Here is a 19,942-nt window from a genome sequence, read left to right as displayed (position 1 = left end):
TTGCTGATGGTATGTTAAATCTAGTGAAAATAAGATTAATGAGGGACGGGGGTTAGTTATACCCTTGGCTTGAGAAGCTGCAGAAGCTTGTTCGAGCATGCCATTAAAATCTGTCTTCAGAAGCTCTCCTGAGAGCAGCAATCCAGCCAGACGGAGTAAAAAAATGATGGGTGGTGCAGGTAAGTTACTGCATCGCTCTCCTCTCAGTTTTCATGCCTTTAATTTGGAAGAAGCAGCTTTGTTGGGAAAACTGCCAGTTTACAAGCATCTCATAGATGCATTTTTAGGAGAAGAATTTAGAAATTTCTGCAAATGTCTCTCTTTTTTTTTTTTTTGCAAACAATCGCAAAAGTAACTTGAATGATTAAAAACATGGATGATTAACTACTTTTTGTTTAGCTCAACTGGTAGAGATTTTTTTTTGGGCATGCCAAGGTCTTTGGTTCGATTCCCGGTAAACACATATAGTTTAACAATATATATCTTGAATGCATTGTAAATTGCTTCAGATTAAGCATGTTTGGAGTGTTTATTTAAAATCAAATAGTACTTCATTCGATTTAACATTATTTACAAAAACAAGACACGTTCATGGATCAAGATTTGCTGTTTGTGTTCTACCAAACAATCAAGGACTTGACCCAAAATTAATCCAGGAACGTGTCCTACTCGTGTAAATCCTGTTGCTATGCTGCACGTTTCATATTCAGGATTGATATATTCTCCGGAAATATTGTGTTTAATACGCTGAAAAGCAACATTAGTCAGCTCACCAGTATAATGTTCGTTGCCCTGGGCAGCACAGGTCAATAACTGGGCCATGGAGGAGCCCACAGCTTTAGACGTACTTCCCAGATCCTGAGCACACTTCTCCAACTACAGACATAAGATGTAACGTTAAGTACTACCACTAACAAGTCTGAAGATTTCATTTTATGTGATAAATTTCACCTACCGATTGTCCTGGTAGCGGTTTGAGCTGTCCTTCCAGTGTGGCCATTTTAGCATCTTGTAGTTCACTCTTGAGCGTCTGAACAGCGTTGAGAGCCGAGTCGATCTCCAGAGGACCACACGCCTCATGAGCCTATAAAACAATACACAAAGATAACAAACAAACATTTTCAGCCAACTTTCGTGAAAAAAGCTCCATTGTCCATAAACCTTTAGACAGGGTAGTGCCATTTTTTATTTTTGACAGGACTGAACACAAAGCTCAGAGGGACCGAAGTACAGTGCGTTTAGTGGATTCTACTGTTGTTTTAACAATAAATCAGTTGTTTAGCTGCTAAATGTCTTTCTGAAAGGAAAAAAAATAACTACCTTCCAGTAGCTGGTAAGAATGTAAGTTTATTTGCTTTCATCCTCGTTAATTTGTCATTGTATTTTATTCTATTTTTATTATTATTATTTTTTTCAAATAAAAAAATATAACACTACATAGCATTAATTAAATATAAAGCGATTCTTAATTGAGTTACTACAGTTATTAAGTGATGAGAAGTGAATGATTCTCTCAGTTTCATTCGTTGTTTGATTAACTTTAAATGACTCAGACGGCAGCAGGTTCATTAGGCTGCAGTCACTTTAAGACTGAATGCACAGAACTAATATACAAACAATCCCAATTACTTTCCCAACTGTTTATGTTCACTTAAGATATAACTGACTGCATTAGTTGGTGAAATCTCACCAAGACGGACATTTTGAAATATTATTGTTTGTATTTGTCCATTTAAGCACACACCAGAAGCCCAAAGTTTGTCCTAGCATATATTTGTCCGTGTTTTGTTCCGTCACTGATTGCACACACAGAAAGCTTCCTGGAGAACAGCGTCTCTTTCACAGCTTAATACAGTTTTATTGACTGTCTGTCGAGCTCTTGAAAAGTTCCCAATTGCTCAGATTCCCATCGAAATTCAACTGTTAAAATTTGAGAAAACTATTAACCTTAGATTATGAGAAACCTATCATTTCTGTCCATACTGCCCCTTTAAAACATGAGTAATGGAAGGATGAATCTCTATGCTTGATGTAGTGCATTGCGGCAAGGTTATTATTACAATATGCTTCAGTATTTAAAGGTGTCTTGGATCTACTAGGAGGCAGTGAACTGTGGGCACCTTCTGTGCAGCTGTGCGCAGCTCTGCCAGGCAGGTGGCCAGGTTCTTGGCACACTGACCAAGTTGCATCGCAGCTGCCTGGTCGGTTACCGTCGGAACTGCTGCTTTAGCAGAAGTCACCATTTTGCTTGCCGGCTGTTTGGAGACAGAAACAATGTTAGGATCATTTAAACGTCAAATCAGAGCCTGTTAAACAAACACAGAATGTGCATTTTACCTGCAGGAAACTCTGGCTGGCGATGATAAGGGCGAGTTGGGAACCAAGATCTTCCGGGTAGGCCTGACTGCCCCTCATTCCCTGAACTAGTTGTGGGATATGGTCGGCCACTGCCTGAAAAGCATCCACAAATCCACAGTCGGAAAAGTTTCATTCAAATTAAAAAATCCTGAACTAACCAGAAAAGAACTACCCACAATACCTTGCAGCTGAACACGAGCTGCTGATGTGACATGGTGTTCTTATTGGATGCAGCTGCATTCTGGGCGGCGGCAATGGTTTGGGTAGCTGCGGCTGCGGCCTGCTTAGCTGCATTCTGTTCCAGACAAATAACAATAACAAACTACAGTTTTAATAATTACTAACACCGCAAATGTGCAAACGGTGGCAGACTATTAAATTGGGTAGAGCTGCATAATAAAAAAATAGCAATTATTATATAAAAACAAATTGTGATTAAAAAAAGTAGGACAGCACTATTTGACCAAAAATGCTGTGAATATATATAAATCTGACAATACAACAACAACAAAAATAATAATACATATATTGCTACTACTACTATTACTATGTAAATAAATATAATTATATATATATATATATATATATATATATATATATATATATATATTTATATATATATACAAATATAAATATTATTGCTATATTACACTGTTGATTAGAAAATATATAAATTATATATATATATATATTACAATAAATTAGGTCTAAATATTATTAAGAATAATACTAACAGTAGTAGTTATTTAATATTATTATTATTTCACTACTATTACTAAATAAAAATAGTAAATAAAACTATTGTAAAATTTAAATGTAAATAAAAAAAAGTATTTAAGAAAATAATATTAATAATAATAATTTTATATTACAAACTAGGGATGTGTATCTCATGACACGATACGCATCTCAATGCATAGCCTATGATTCGATACATTAAAGATACGAATGAAGTATGAAGTAGCTAACGATGCAATGCAATATGATTCACCCCTGTTATAATGCAGTCTGATCCGATTTCAGTTCGAATCATTTCAACACAATGCAATTTGATGCAATATGACGCAATGGAGAAAATCTGATCACTTTTAATGCCTCGAGGTCGGTTTCATAAAACAAGTTAACCAAATAAGCCAAGCTTACTTCAGTTAGTTTGACTTCTTTTCAAATGATTTGGTTTCATAAAACTAATTTAACACAGACCTAGATCAAGCTTAGTCACTGTTGCAACTCATGCTGGGAAACTCACCTGGTCTAAACCAGGCTAACTGTAAGGCTAAGCTAAGATCCTCTACTCTACTTTTTTTATATATATATATATATATTTTTTTTTACAGTTTCTAGCCATGCAGCCATTCTATCTGGTTTTATGACGCTCTCGCGCGCCTCGTCCACCCCTGACAACAAAATGGATGTTTGCATGACTTTCTAACATTTACAGATGAAAAATATACCTGTAACTGAGGAAAACACAACATATCAAATTCATTAAACAGCACTGATATATTCGCTGTTTGCCATGATGGATCGATTTGATTCACGATCGACATTAAGGTCTGCTTAAGAATAAGTGTGCACAAATTAGTGAGACTCAATCGCGTTTAGCCCCGATTGATTTATTCGGTTATTTCAAATCAGGTTCTGGACTTTAATCCCAGTTTTTCCTTGGGTCTCTGTGGTGTTGTGATTCATCATATTCACACAGCAGCGGTGATGAGTGAACGTGCATTTTAGAGCATAACATGCGCTAAACATCTGGCATCACTGTAACGGGTTAGATGTAGTGTTAACCAGACAAAGACCCGACTGTTCAGAGTGAATTTCATTACAGGTTCAGTAAGGATTGTATTGAGCATTTGGGATGTTTCTGGCGATGTCCGTCATAAAAGGATTTAGCAAAATCCAGTGGCAGCATGCAACTCTTTAGAAGTAAGAACAAAAAAGGCGAGCAACAAGAAAAAGATTCTTTGGTTTATGAAAGAATATTCCATGTGTGAGGAAGGATGATAGATGGAAGAGACAGAAAAAAATAACCTCGAGAACAAAGCCATTTTTGTTGATGTGAAGAGACCAAACAGAACCAGAACGCTGGATCCCACTGACTGAAACTGTCGGCCGATGGAAAAATACCCTCTATGGAAAGACTGCTACCACATACAGACTGATGAAAAGCCATTTCTTCCTTGCTAATATGAATTTTGACTTAAACACACACAAAACTGGGGATGGATGAAGTTGAGCTTAAAAATGGGCTTGTACAGTAATCCATTTTTACATTTTATTAGCGTCCCCCACACAAATATAATTGAGTATGTTAAAACTGTGTGATTCGAGGCAGGATTAAACACAGAGTGGACACTGAACAGGAGGTGGCATAATACATGTCCTCACCTCCAGCCGGTGGATGAGTTTCTTTTTGATGGCATTCTGAGCGGCTGCGTTGGTGGCGACCCGTAACCCTTCAGCTGCCTCTCGCAGCCTCTGCTGCTGGTCTTCATTTTCTGGGTATGCAGCAGCACCCTGCACAAAAACAACACAGGTACTAGATTAGTTTTATGTACCGCACCTACTTTTGTGAACTGGTTTTAATAGCAGTCTAAAGTGAAATAAATTGTTGAATTTGTTGAAAATAAAGTTGCAATTATGTGTAATATACACAATGTGTCTCTATTACAAGATATAGTCACTATTGTCAATGTTAATGTCACAGTTATCAGATATAGTCACAGTTATTAAAAATAAAACTACAACTACAAAATATAAAGTCACAATTATGGGAAATAAAACCACAATAATTATTGTGAGTCGCAGTTATTAAACAAATGATATGAAGTCACAATTATGAGATATAGTCACGATTATGGGAAATAAAACCACAGATGTGAGATATAGGTCACAATTATTGACCCCCCCCCCCACACACACAATTAAGATTAATAGTCACGATTATGAGATACAGTCACGTTTACGGGAAATAAAAACACAATTATGAGATATAATTTCATTTATTCATTTAGCTGACGCTTTAAAGTCACAATGATGAGATAAAGTCACAATTATAGCAAATAAATTCAGGATATAGTCACGATTATGAGATATAGTCACGATTATGGGAAATAAAACCACAATTGTGAGATATAGTCACAATTATGAGATACAGTCACGATTACGGAAAATAAAAACATAATTGTGAGATATAAAGTCACAATTATGACATAGTTATGGTTATGGGAAATAAAACCACAATTGTGAGATATACAGTAATAGTTTTGAGATAGTTATGATTATGGGAAATAAAACCACAATTATGGGAAATAAAAATCACAATTGCGAGATATAAAGTAACAATTATGAGATATAATTATGGTTATGGAAATAAAACCACAATTGTGAGATATAGTCACAATTATTGTAAATATAACTATAATTACGAGATATAAAGTCACAATTATGGGAAATAAAACCACAATTGTGAGATATACAGATACAATCACAATTATGGAAATAAAGGAACATTTGGGAGCTGTAAGGGCACAACTATGAAATACAGTCACAATAATTAAATAAAACATTAGAACATGTCACTATGAATTGGAAATAGACTTTCAACTGACCCCCCCCCCAAAAAATTTAATAAAATGCTATATTGTTATATATTGAATAACCTCCCTACATTGCATGTTTACAGTAGTTAGCAAGTGGTATCCAGGTATCAAATCACAAATACAGTTAATTAATCTAAATTTAAAAGTATCTCATCTATGAGTGTTCAATCATATAATAATCAAGAACAAAACTTTTAAACAGAGGCAGTGTTATATTTTGAATATAGTCATATATAAACACTGACAGAATACAAACTGCATATTACTTTAAAAACTAGTAGCTAATGTGCCATTTTGAAGCCTTGGTGTTTCTCTTTGTTCCACTTTATCTCCTTGTTTAATGGTTAAACAGAAAGTGAAAGGCAATTCTCAGAGGACAAAGTTGTCACAGATAAATCCCAGACTCGGTCAGCCCTGTGATGGGAAATTTGTCAACGACAGCAGAACTACTCCATCCGCACATTTACAGCGCATTACAAAACATTCAATGCAAAGAGGAATTAGGGGCCGTCTTCTCCATCTCTGTTACCAAGGAAACCGTCTGTGGCTCATTCCTCCTCTTTACGTTTGATAATGGCAGTGATGTTGTGATTAATGTATCCTGTATTAAATGTGCCTAACAAACCATGTGCCTGCACTTCATATGGCTGCATAAGAATCCTATCCTGACCATTTATACATCTCTATGTTGCTGATGGAGATTGAAAATTGAATCTGTGGTCCACCTTATCACGAGTCGAATCTAAATGATGGCCCAAGGCTCTTTTAGGTATAAAAGATGAAGCAGTGATGAGGAGAAGCACATTATAGCGAGGCTGCTGATTCTAGGTCCTTCTGATTTTGGATATAAATCAAAACTAAACAAAAACAAAAGCATTCTTTTAACACTTACAAAAAGATATGTGGCAGTACCATAGATGGTATCATGTTAAACATTTGGTATAGTACTGAATGATTAAATATCATGTTATTACCATGATATGACAAGGCATTCCAAAGAGTAACATGATCGTGCAATGGTAAATGTCCCAAAGCATGGAGCAGCCATGATAAATGTTCAGAAAACATGGTATTACCATGCTGCACATACATACATGAACCCAAAACAAAACCCCCCAAAATAAAACAGAACATAAAACAAAAACTTTAAAACAAAACTGAAAAACCCAAACAAAAAAAAACAACAACAACAAAAAAAACAACACAAAACAAAAAACCCAAAACAACAAACAAAACAAAACCCCAAGACATACAAAAAAGAAAACACATAAACAAACAAAATGAAACTACTATGCTGAAAACCAAAGTTGAAATTTGGACCGTACACAGAATGCTGCCTGAAAAAGTAAGATCATTTAATAAACATCTGAAAAATGCACAAATTAATTGAGAAACAAGTCAATTTAATAGTTTTCTTTGGCCAAATTAGAAGTAATGCTTCTCCTGCATGCAGCTGAGAACTAAAGCCATCTCTGGAACAACGCAGAGACCTAATGCAAATATGATTTTAATCCTGGGAGCTTTAGCATCATTTAATTATATATTGAAGCATAACTTTGTGATAATTTTGTGTGCTATCTATTGGAGAAGACCATTTATGGTTGCTCAAAGTACGTAGTCCACAATACAGCGTTACATGAGACTTCAATATATAGGGGGAAATATATACCAAATATAATATTTTTTATGTATATACATATTAAATAATAATTTCTCCTGCTACTTCAGATACAGACAGGCTTGGTTCTAGAATCAGTTCACTGAAGGTGCTTCTGAAATCAGTGAGGGTGCTCTAGCCTTTAATATATATCTATTTGGTCATATTTTAGCCCTGTCCATTGTTATGGTTATTGCAATGATAGTGACATCCGCATATAAATGTCGACACTGCGGATGTCACTCTCGTAACCTTGCAGTGTGTAAGCAGTAACTGGTCCTCTTAGCACTGAGGTGCTCTTGCTTTACGTTTGTTCCCTCTCCCACTTCGTAGAACTGGCCCTGGAGTTATACAACTAATTTCAAATAAAAGTAATGAGTAATTCATATATACTATTAGGTGTGAAAAATGATCAATATCATAAATATTGTCGAAGCCATAGGTATTCATCAAGCAATAGGTAACTGGCAGCCACATCAGTAGCACTAGGGGCGCTAAACTTCAGAGACGGTTAAAAAAAGCAAGAAATTTAATTTATATTTATATACATTGTTATTATTTAATTTATTTATCCACATTTTCTGTACACACACACACACAAAATTTAAAAAATAAAATATAAATAAAATTATATATATTATTTGGTGGAAATTGTCATGGTACCTGTCAAAACAAATAATAATCATGGTGTTTTTTATACTATAAATGCAGAGTTTGTATCTTGCTCTAGTTTTCATACCTTCGCAGCTTCCACCATTCTGGCAGTGGCATCGGCCAACAGCTTGGCAGCCGCGAGCAGTTTCTTGGAATTATCTACATCGATTTCAGCCTCGGCATCGGAGCGCATCGCATTCACCAAGTCCGAGGTGGCCTGGGCCAGAACCCGCGCCTGTCGTACCATTTCACCTGTAAATGTGAAAATAAATGCCATTTAAATGCCACAATATCAGCATGCTGTGTGGCCAGATTTTATATTTCTTCAGAAACATCTACTGGCATATTCTTGGCTCCATCCACAGCACATTCACTCACTGTCCTTGACTCCAGACTGGAGGAGAAAAAAAACCAACAGCCATTTCACGTTTCTTTGATGTGTGTGAATCTGGCTCCGCTGAAGCTGCTCTCTTTGAAAATCAATCTTTCTGCATTCTCTCTGCATATCGCTTCAGGAACCAAAGCGCTCAAATGGTTGTGCACCCGTATGACCTGAAGTACATCATTGATCAAGGGCCCTTTCAAAAGCGTGCCTACTCGTTTTCCATAAATGGACTCTGTATTTCCCGAACACCTACATAGATCCAGAAATACAAGCTTTGACAAGATTATCAAGGGAGAGAGGTGTGCTTAAGGGGTGTTTCACCTCTCGAAACATAGGACGGATTCAGTGTGAAAATAGTAAGCTTGTTAAATCAAGCAGCATTCAGCCATTTTATTTTCTCCATTTCAGAGTTAAATGAGAGAGAGAAAAAAGGCTGGGCTTGATTTGATTCACTTCAAAATGAAAAGTAGGCTTTTCGTAACAGAATGAAGTCAGAGCTGAATACAAGTTCGCAGCTGAATGTAGGCGACAACCTCACTTCTGAAATAACTCCATGTTTGAGGATGCTTTTTGACTGGGATGTGGAGACTGGAGGTCAGGTTCATCTTTGAGAACATCTCAATGTATTTTAACAGAAACACTTCTTTTATAAATGCAGCGCATTTGCCATTATTTGCATTAAATCGGTTAATTAACTACAAACAGTAGCCTAAAAAAATGCTTAAAAAGCTGTTTAGCTATTGGTTGCTGAAATGCACATTTCTGAACTTCTTTGATTTGTGGTTTACCAAAAAATGGTATTTGGTGGGTTAAAAAAAACATTTATGAATAGATTACTTAATATGTTTGGATAATTATTTTGTTTAAAATTATTATTTTATTATTATTATTTTTATTCTATCTGTTTTCTTTTTATTTATTATATTAGTTAAAATCCCATGCTACGTGTACTGTGTTAACCTAACTGAGACTTGTTATAGCACTTATATATCATTGCTCTTTTTGTTGTTTTTGATTGCTTCCACTGTCTTCATCTGTAAGTCGCTTTGGATAAAAGCGTCTGCTAAATGAATAAATGTAAATGTAAATGTTTAAATGACAAATGTTAGCTAAACATTAAAAAATATTGTATTTGCAATAATATAAAGATATCATACTTTTCATGTTAGAATTAAAAAAATATATTTAGATATAATTCTATAATTTCATCCATCCATCTATCCATATCCTGTCTGAAAAATACGAAGGATTTAATCCCTCTTAATGTTCAAATTGGATCTAAAACATGATATTATATTTTCTGAAATTATTTTAATGAATTTATTTTTGAGTGCATTTTGAGTGATTAATCTGTAAAACAGGAATAATAATTTTTTTTTATTTAAATTATAAAAAATAGATTTATTATTTATTGTAATATAAATTATTAAGTTATTCAAAATGCAAAATATATCCAATTGCAAATATAAAGTAATGTTAAGGTCACTTGGCTTGAGTGATGTCAGCAAAAAAAGAAAATATCAGCAAATTACTACTGATGAATCATGCACAATACAAACCATAACATTTATTAAAGCAAACGGAGTCAAATATTGATTTATTGTGAACTTTCTAGATAAACAAATCTTTGATGATGATGATTTGTTGGCTCAGGTTGTTTATCGTGTTCCATGTTTAACTTGAACAGTTGCAGTCAACCCCACCGGCAGCTTTTGCCATGTGTTTTCCTTTAAAAAGTTCAAAGACAGGGCGTGCGTGATTGAGAGCAGATTAGATGCTCTGTAGTGGTTTTATATTACATGTTTTAGAAAACCTCTCGGGCACAGAATCTTTTGAGGATTCTTTAGACTTACGGCCATAGCATAACAAACATCTTCAGTTTTGAAAACAGCCCAAAAACACAGCTCAGACCACAGACAAAATCACTTTTAAGGACCTCACGGAGTCAAAATAAACTGGGGTCAAATTCTCCCAGGAAAACAACAGGTACAAGATACAAAGGTTGAGCAAAGCTAGCAAGCTAAATATTTGTCTGCTCATACTATTGGAGAATAAATGTTGCTTACGCTTCACCTGAATTAGGGCTGTAAGCGGGTGAGATGCTAGCGCACAACTGAGAGCTTCAAAATGAGGCCAGGAACACCATAAAAATTGTGCAATTCTGAATATGGAAAAGCTAATCCTATCATGTCACAGCACAGATATGCTTTGTTTGGACGATGTGCCTGAAAGATATTAAAGCTCTCTTGCGTATTACTGTATGCTTATTTGACTTTGATTTCCATTTATTAAATAAATTCTCTGTAGCCTGGAATTGTTTTACTTCCTGTGGTAGAGGCCCATCTATTGCATTTAGTGGCGCTTTTCAAGGCAAAAATCACTTGTTTTATTGCTCATTTGTGTGGTTAGGGGATTTGAATAATCCCTTAACCCCAAGTAATAAACATTGGCGCATAATTCCTCCAGCAATGTGCATGATAGCTCAAATTCGGCAGCTTGTTGAAAAGAGGTGTGCTATTACTTATTGTTCAACCATATGGTTTTTGGTGGAGAACGCAGGCAAAGTAAAACTCTGAAATGACATTAGGTCGCATCTAGGGATCAGTCACACTTGAAGGTGAGCACTTTTAACCCCACAAAACACCTTAGCAAACCCATTGCGATAATTATGGCAAATTTTAGGAAGCTATTGGTTCTGGACAGACTCACCAGCGTCCCCCATTGAGGTGAAAATGCTCTCCGTCACGGTCATGATGGTGTCAGTGGCCTGGTCGTAGCGTCCGATTGGCTCGCCGCAGCTAGCGTAGTGGCGCACGTGCTGCAGCAGGTCGCTGAGGGCCTGGCTGACCGCGCCAGCCGCCATGTTCACCTGTCGGAGCAGCTCGCCCTCCTCTGAGGCGGCGTGACACGCCTTCACACAGCCCTCCACCGATCGCTCCACCAGACGGCCCGCCTCCACCAGCTGCTCCTGACACACCGGGGAGGAGATGGTGGGGCTCACCACCTACAACAATCGCACATTCACCGAAACAGACAGAAGACATTGTGTTCAGAATAGCGACAGATTATTTTGGGCATCAAGTGTAAGGAAGTGTGTGTTTTTAGAGCTGAAAATGAAAATATGAACTCCAAACTGAAATAAGTGCCAGAAAACAACATGACACATTATTAAAAATAAAGTAAAATTAAATAGTGACCAACTGGTGTATCACTGCAGCAAGCTCATAATCATGCCTTTATAAGTTGGAATAGGACATTTCCGATGATTATATATAAATATGTGTGTGTGTGTGTGTGTGTGTGTGTGTATATAGTGTGATCGCTCCATTTAGGAGTCCCTGACTCGGTTGGAAGAGGTGGGCAAGAGCTAAGTTCAGTTATATATAGATCAGTGAGTGTGAGTGCTAACCGCGTCAGTAAAGATTATATCTTTAGCATTTTTCAGATTGGATCCAATAAACACAAATATATTTTATGCATCTTAATGTTTGTAGTGTTTGTTTGTAAATATTATATTTTGAATTTAATTTTCATTTCATTAAGTTTTTTTTATGTGCACTTTGAGTCAATATTTTGCTCATTTTATTACTTTAAGCAAAAAATTGTATATATATATATATATATATATATATATATATATATATATATTATGATCAAATTATGTCATACCATACACTACCATTCAGGTTCGGGATGAGTAAGTTTTTTTTTATTAAAGAAATTATTACTTTTCTTCAGTAAAGATGCATTTAATTGACCAAAATTAAAGCCATTTAACATTAAAGCTATTTAAAATGTGGCATTTTCTTATTTCATATAAATGCTGCCTTTTGAACTTTATATTCATTATATATATATATATATATATATAGTCATAAAAAGAATTGCATCAGTTGCATCACAAAAAAATACAAAGCTGCATCATGTTACACTGAAGAAAGGGGTAATAATGCTGAAAATTCAGCTTTGATCACCGGAATAAATAATATTTTTAAATATATTAAAACAGAAAACATATTTATTTTAAGTTGCATAAATATTTCACAAGATTTCAGCTTTTACGGTCATTTGTAATCAAATAAATTCAACACGAGACGTTTTTGAAAAACATAAAAAAAAAGTACAGACCCCAAACACTAGCCAACTAACTTCAACAAATAGATGATTTTCTCTCCAGACAGATGTGTTTTAGTCACTGATCTCTCTCTCTCTCTCTCTCTATATATATATATATATATATATATATATATGACTGGATCGCTCATTGCGTTCTAAACTGCCAACAGACAGTGAAGCCACCGGAAGTGTTCGATCCGCCATCTTAATAATCCCTACCAGCAGAGAGCATCATTGAGTTACATTCAAGCCGCTTTTCTAAAATAACTCTATTTGAAGCAAATCAGTCAAACGGGACTCGATTTTATGTTACGTTACGTGTAATAAATTAATGTTTACTTCAGATGTTATCTGCAGTGTTTAGGGTGTTTTGGGGCAGGATAAGCGATATATTTAAATCGTTTAGGTGGGTGTGTCTGCTGCGCACTGATGAGTTAGACAACGATCCAACACAAAATATACCTTATTTCTTTATGGAGATAATTATTCAGGAATTATTAAACATGAACGTATTAGTATCAGAAATGGATTTTAATACATTACAATGAATAATACAATTATGTTGTTAATATTGCTCTATAATGAAATTAAAAGCTTAACTTACTATCTGGGAAATAAAGCTTTATGTCTTTAAATCCATACTGTATATAGTCAGTTATTTCTCTAAATAAATTCAGATTTCAGAACGAACACTTTGTCGTTTGTTATATAGGTTGAGGTCGTGTCCGTCTGATGTTTATCGTGCTCATGATGCTCACTACTGTAATGAACGTAGCTTTTTAATATTTTTTTTAATAGGGGAAATTCCCGACATTTAAAAATTTACCGTTTACATGCCTAGGGTGTTTGCATTGTAATAATGTGCAGAGATACTTCATATTTATAAACGCTGACTTGTTAGGTGATGTTTTCTCATTAAAATCATACAAATTCCTATTAATTCAATAGAATGTTTTCGCACACTAGAGATTACCAATATGGCGGCGCGGCGGCTTCACTTTCATGACGTCATGAGCAATCCAGTTCTATATTATAGATCAGTGGTTCTAGTGTATTAAGTGTGTTCTAGTTTAAAGGTCATCAGTAATATTTACAAATTACCAGCAGCATTCACTCCCCAATAAACTCTGATAAGTACCTTTGTACAGGCCACCAGCTGTGAGGTGGAGAGCGCGCACTGCGTGGCGGCGGTAATGACTCGGTTCTGCAGCGCCGTGTCCTCGGCCACCTGTGCCACGTTCTTGGCTTTCAGCACCAGCATGGCAGCAGCATTAGCTACGGCTTTAGCCAGGTTCATCATAATGTCCTGAAACATATTCGTCATCAGAGCAACACACTGTGAGGCAACCTGGCCAAGACTAATGAATCAAACAACAAGGATAGAGTTTAACAGAATAAAACAGAGGGCAATAAAAGGCTTTCAGAGGCTAACTGACTGTGACAGCATCAGCTGAACCACACTAAATCAAATTTTACGTGTAGAAAATGGGCGCTAAAGTGTTTACAACAAGAGAAAACTGCTTTGCCAAGAAATAATGAGATGAGAAGCATGTGATTGGCTGAGGGATTTGACATGAACCAATCAGTGAATGCAAGCAGACAAGAGAGCATAACAGAAGTTGCAGATCCCATTTTTTGCAGAAAAATCCCATTCATTTTTACCCATTTTATCCATTCAAGACAGATATATATTTCCAGATACCTGGAAAACATCTGCTGTGTACAAACATCTGATAAATATCTTTAGATGTCAGTTACACACATTCTAAAATAACCAAACTCCTTAAAGACATTTTAGGTAATACTTTAGTATAGGGTCCAATTCACACTAATAAGTAGTTGCTTATCAGCATGTCTATTATTAACATATTGGCTGTTTATTAGTGCATATAAAGTACATATAATGCATGACATCTATAATCCTAGCCAATACCCTAAACTCAACAACTACCTTATAAACTATTAATAAGCAGAAAATAAGGAGTTAATTGAGGCAAAAGTCATAGTTAATGGTTAGTTAATAGTGAGAATTGGACCCTAAAATAAAGTGTGACCACATTGGGTAACACTTTAGAATAGGTTACACTTGTTAACTATTAACTACGACATTTCTCTCAATAAATTCTTAATTTGCTGCTTATTAATAGTTAGTAAGGTAGTTGTTAGGTGTAGGTATTGGGTAAGATTAGGGATGTAGAATAAGGTGAAGTAAAATAAGGCATTAACCTGATAACTGTCACTCACATTTTTGAAGATAGACTTGAATGTGCATGATACAAACCTAAATTTTTATATTTCATGACTGAAAACATTTTGTAACATGATTTTGATGTGCCATTTACATGGTAATGCAATGTTTGGTTTTAAAAATGGGTTTTGAAGGATGAATTTTGAGATTTTATGTTTTCAAGTGATGTATAACTTCTGATGATTTCTAAAATGTGATAGAGAAAAAGGCAACGAGGAAGTCTTATTTTTAAACAAAGGTCAAAACTCCTTTTGTAATGTAGATTTCTGAGTGTGCACTCTTGTCATAAATTCATCTATTACTTTTCCTACATAATTTTTAACAAAAAATATTGGTATAATATATATTTGGGAGTCTTAGACCTTTCCAACGATATATAGTTTGTCAAGATTAGATTAAATTTGATTGTAATATAGTATAGTGAATGTAGGCGTCCCGTATACGGGACGGGGTGACATTTATCAGGTTAATATGTTCTTAATTAGCCCTAATACATGGCTAATATTCTTGTAATATGCATGCTAATAAGCAACTTTTTACAGTATACGTAAATGTCTTTTTGTATTAATGCACCCTTGGTGAGCATGAGAGACTTTCAAAAACGATTTTCAATGATGGCGGGGACAGCCCGTTCAACACTACTTTCAATGTACGGAAAACGGCAGCATGAACATTCCTCAAAACATCTCTTTTTGTGAAGAAAGCAAGTCATATAGGTTCGGAACAACATTAGGATGAAGTATATCCTTTTTTCCAATTTTCATATACATTTTTGCTTTGAATCAAAGTTTGAAATTCTGTAAAAAAAAATATTTATTTATTTATTATCTTTGTGCATTTATTCCAGAAACAAAGACGCACCTGGAACCTCTCGTCAGTTTCTCCTTCTCCCATTTGTTTCAAAAGATCTCCGCTGGCCTGACCGATGCTGCCCGCCGCCGTCAACACCGTCTGTCTGGGCTGTGGGGTGATATTGGCACATAAGAAATGACCCTCGTAATGCCACCGCAACGTCTCAAAACTCAAACGCACAGCTAATCACATCCTGTCTATCCGCTCTGCACCCCACTACAATTACCCTGTCGAGCACAAGCCAAACAAGTAAACAGATTGTGACTGCGCTCCGAAAACCAGGATGGAAAAACACAGCTTAACGGGTTCATTATCAAATCCGCCTGTAAACAGCAGTGCGTTATTGGTGGATTAGATGTGAAGGGGTCGAGGGTTTGCATGCTTGCATTCATCACCTCTCCAGAAGCTGGTTCCACGGCTCTGAGCAGGTCAGAAACAGCCCCTGTGAGGGTCCGGGCCGCCCCCATTAGATTCTGCCCGCTGCCCACCTCGTCCTCCATCAGAGCCGCCAGGAGCTTCACCCCTTTGGACATCTCGGTCAGGTTGGAGGAGATGGTGGTGATTGCGCAGCCCACGGCGGTGTAATCCGTGTCCGTAGGGTCACCTGGAAGGATTGGAAAGAGACATGGACAAAGAGTGAGAGATTCGAGTTCACTCAAAACCAGAAACACACTGTCAGTAATTATTCACATATTCTGGAAATGGTGGTGGCGGAAATGAATTTTTTTTTTATATTTCTGAATTAAAAAGGCTCATTTGTCTTGTTAAGGATAATTAAAAATATTATTAAAAAGTAATGTATTAATAAAATTAAAGATATCTATTATTTTGTGTCTCAAATACATACAATTAAACCATAATTAAATCAGAATTCCACAATTTCTGCATAACTTGACAAGTACTGTCACTGTTAACTGAAAAACTATTAAAAATTATTTTCAGCAATTTAAATTAAACTGAAACAAGATAAAATGTTACTATTAGAAGAACAAAAATTATCTAAAATAAAAATTAGAAATAACTGAAATAAACAAATTTAAGTATTGAAATTGCTTAAACTAAAAACAAAAGTAAAAAATATATATATATTGAAAAATATCACATAAAATTACTAAACTTTACATTTTAATTTAACAATTACAATAAAAACTGAGAATATAAAATTAACTTAATTCAACTGAATCATAATTTCACAAGTTCTGCGTAACTTGACAGGGGCTCTAATTGTTAAATGAAACTAAAACTACTAAAAATCATTATAAGTAATTGAAATAAAACTAATTATTATTATTTTTTAATTAGAAGAAAATCTATTACAAAAATGAATAACTATCTCGTATTTATTTATACGTTAAAATACTAAAATTATTTAAACTAAGAACTACAAATTAAAGGTACTGCATATAGAAAAGAAAAAAACTTACAATTAAAATTAAAACTAAGAATATAATCATGAAATTAATTCAAATATTAATTACAGATATAATAGTACGTAAATAATACTAAATTAACACTACAAAACTACAGCTTTGAAATGATAGTTTTAAAAATGTAATAAATCATATATTTATATTACTGACTTCAGTATTTTAAGACCAAATTTGATAAGTAGGAAAAATAAACAATGATTCGATAAACTGATGAATTGTTCCCAATAGCAAGTAGAGCCAAATTTTCTTTCATGGCTTTAACAAGCACCACTCAGATCTACAACGTGCTAATAATGTGATCATTATTAGTGATCTCACTCAAAATGAGATCCATATGAAGCCAAACACACATGCATTCCATCTCTAGTGCACACATCCACACTTCACATCATATCCTAACAAGATCCTCAGGGCATGAGAACAGATGTAAAGCACAGGCTGCAAAAAAGCAGTAAAGTTTGAGCCGGGCTGCTGGTTAACAGGCAAATCTCTGCACTATCAAACAGATGGCATGAGGAGATTAAATCCAGCAAAAAACCTGGTCTGGTCTGCATGGAGGCTCTCCAGAACGTAGGAAGAAATACACTAATCCTGCAAAACAGTTCAGCTTCAGGACAACAAACTTCACATTCATTAATGGAAATATTTATTAGTGCAATTGGAGAGTGACTTATTATTCAGCAGTGAGAGGAAACATTTTTCCTTCATCAGTTGCTGGTATAAACCAAGAAAAGTAGGTAATGCATGTGTCAATTTCTTCTAAATCATCATCTTTTCATCCACTAGTGGTATTGGACAAATTATGTGTATTCATTTATGGCCTGAAATAATGTCCAACAGTGTATACTCATCACAGCAGTCATTTTTAGGAAAGTTATGATCATTTCCAACATAAATTTCATTTCCACCACATTGTTTGCCTTGCTAGGGATAATTTTAAAATGTGATTCTTCCATAATACACACTAAAATAATAACGGCAGTTTTTGCAGAATTTTTCATATTTGTAGCTTAATTTGAAAAGATGCACAAATGGAATTTTTATTTTATTTACTTCAATACAATTTTATTAAACTGTATTACATAAAAGTAAAAAGTACTGAAAAGAATATGACACCATGTATTGTTTTGAATGTCAATAAAGGTCCAGAAGGTTTATGGGTAATTTCTTATTCGGTTACATACCGGCAGTGAGGTTGACCACTGACGCGGTTCCAGCCGTGATGGCGTCCACTTGGGAGTGAATCTCGTGTTTGGATTCATCCACCTTGTTTTGAACCCACACTCTGGATGCCTTTTTGGAGAAAAGAAAGGAGAGTGAATATAAGCATAGTCTTTTTTCTAAGAAATAACAAGATTAACAGCAATACAACATTATTTTTGCACTAGTTGCACACTTTACATTAAAAAAGTGTATTTTTCTTAGTATAATTTCTTACCATATCTTGTCCTAGTGGTGGAAGATCGTCTACCTCTCCCAGGTCAGATTGTGCCTGCTGGACAGCCTGCATACTGGTGTTGATAGTTCCCATCAGTGCTTGCTGGGCCAGACTCTGACAGCACAGGAGTCATTTTAAGCAAAAAAAAAATAGGCTTTTAATAAATTCTACGGATGTACGCAAACACAAGGTAGATATGCATCTATTTAGCACATTGCAGTGTATGAATACATTTTTAAGGGAGAAAAGTTAACAGTCAATGGTGTAGTTATGTATTGCTCACACAGCAGTCACTTTCAAACCAAGGAGCTTTCTGTCTGTCAAAACGTGCTGTACAGACCTAGTGGTTTAATGCCACAAACATTTGAAGATAAATTAGTAAATGAAGATAAGCATGGGCAAACCTTTGACCATTAAAGGGTTACTTCACCCCAAAATGAAAATGTTGTCATTAATCACTTAATTCATCTTCGGAACACAACGACTTAAAAAATAATGACTTTATTGAACAATTTGTCTCCACTGTGTCTCTCCGCATCACCTTAGTGGCATTTTGGAGAATATCTGCTGAACGCAACATACAAACTTTTGTGTCAGCCGTACCACAAGGACACGCTGTTCTTGTTCAAATAAAACCATAAATACATGTCAAAAATGTATCCTTGTGGCACGGCTGATACAGAAGAGCGTACGCTGCTTGTTTTTAGCGGATATTCTTTAAAATGAATGATGCGGAGAAACACTGAGGATTACGAATTGTAGAATAAAGTTGTTATTTTAGTTTTCTTTGCATACAAAAAGTATACTCGTCGCTTCATAACATTACAGTTGAACCACTGATGGCAGATGGACTATTCTGACAATGTTTTTCATGCTTTTCTGGACATTGACAGTGTTATTTACTTGGCAGTCAATGGGACTGTCACAAGCCTCCCAGTTTTCATCCAAAATATCTTCAATAGTTTTCGGAAGACGAACAAAGCTTTTACGGGTTTGGAACGACATGGTGATTAATAACAAAATGTTCATTTAATGGTGGAGTATCCATTTAATTTACACAACAAAAATGTTTTGGGGACCTGAAAATGCTAACTTTTGAAAACAAAAAATGATGTTATTGTTTTTGAAAAGTATACTGTATTCTCAAGTGAAGTGAGTTGAGGCTTGGACCCGGAAACAGTGCTTCTTATGTTATCGGT

At 35.3% G+C, this 19,942-nt stretch overlaps 1 pseudogene; it reads right to left on the bottom strand.

The window, feature by feature from the left end:
• Window positions 1–19,942, bottom strand: part of LOC113088427 (talin-2-like) — a 71,513-nt pseudogene that overhangs the window by 30,151 nt on the left and 21,420 nt on the right.

Source organism: Carassius auratus, unplaced genomic scaffold (genome assembly GCF_003368295.1).
Source record: "Carassius auratus strain Wakin unplaced genomic scaffold, ASM336829v1 scaf_tig00046321, whole genome shotgun sequence".
NCBI lineage: Eukaryota > Metazoa > Chordata > Actinopteri > Cypriniformes > Cyprinidae > Carassius > Carassius auratus.
Note: the sequence above shows the minus strand (reverse complement) of the source record. Positions and strands in the feature narration are given on the sequence as shown.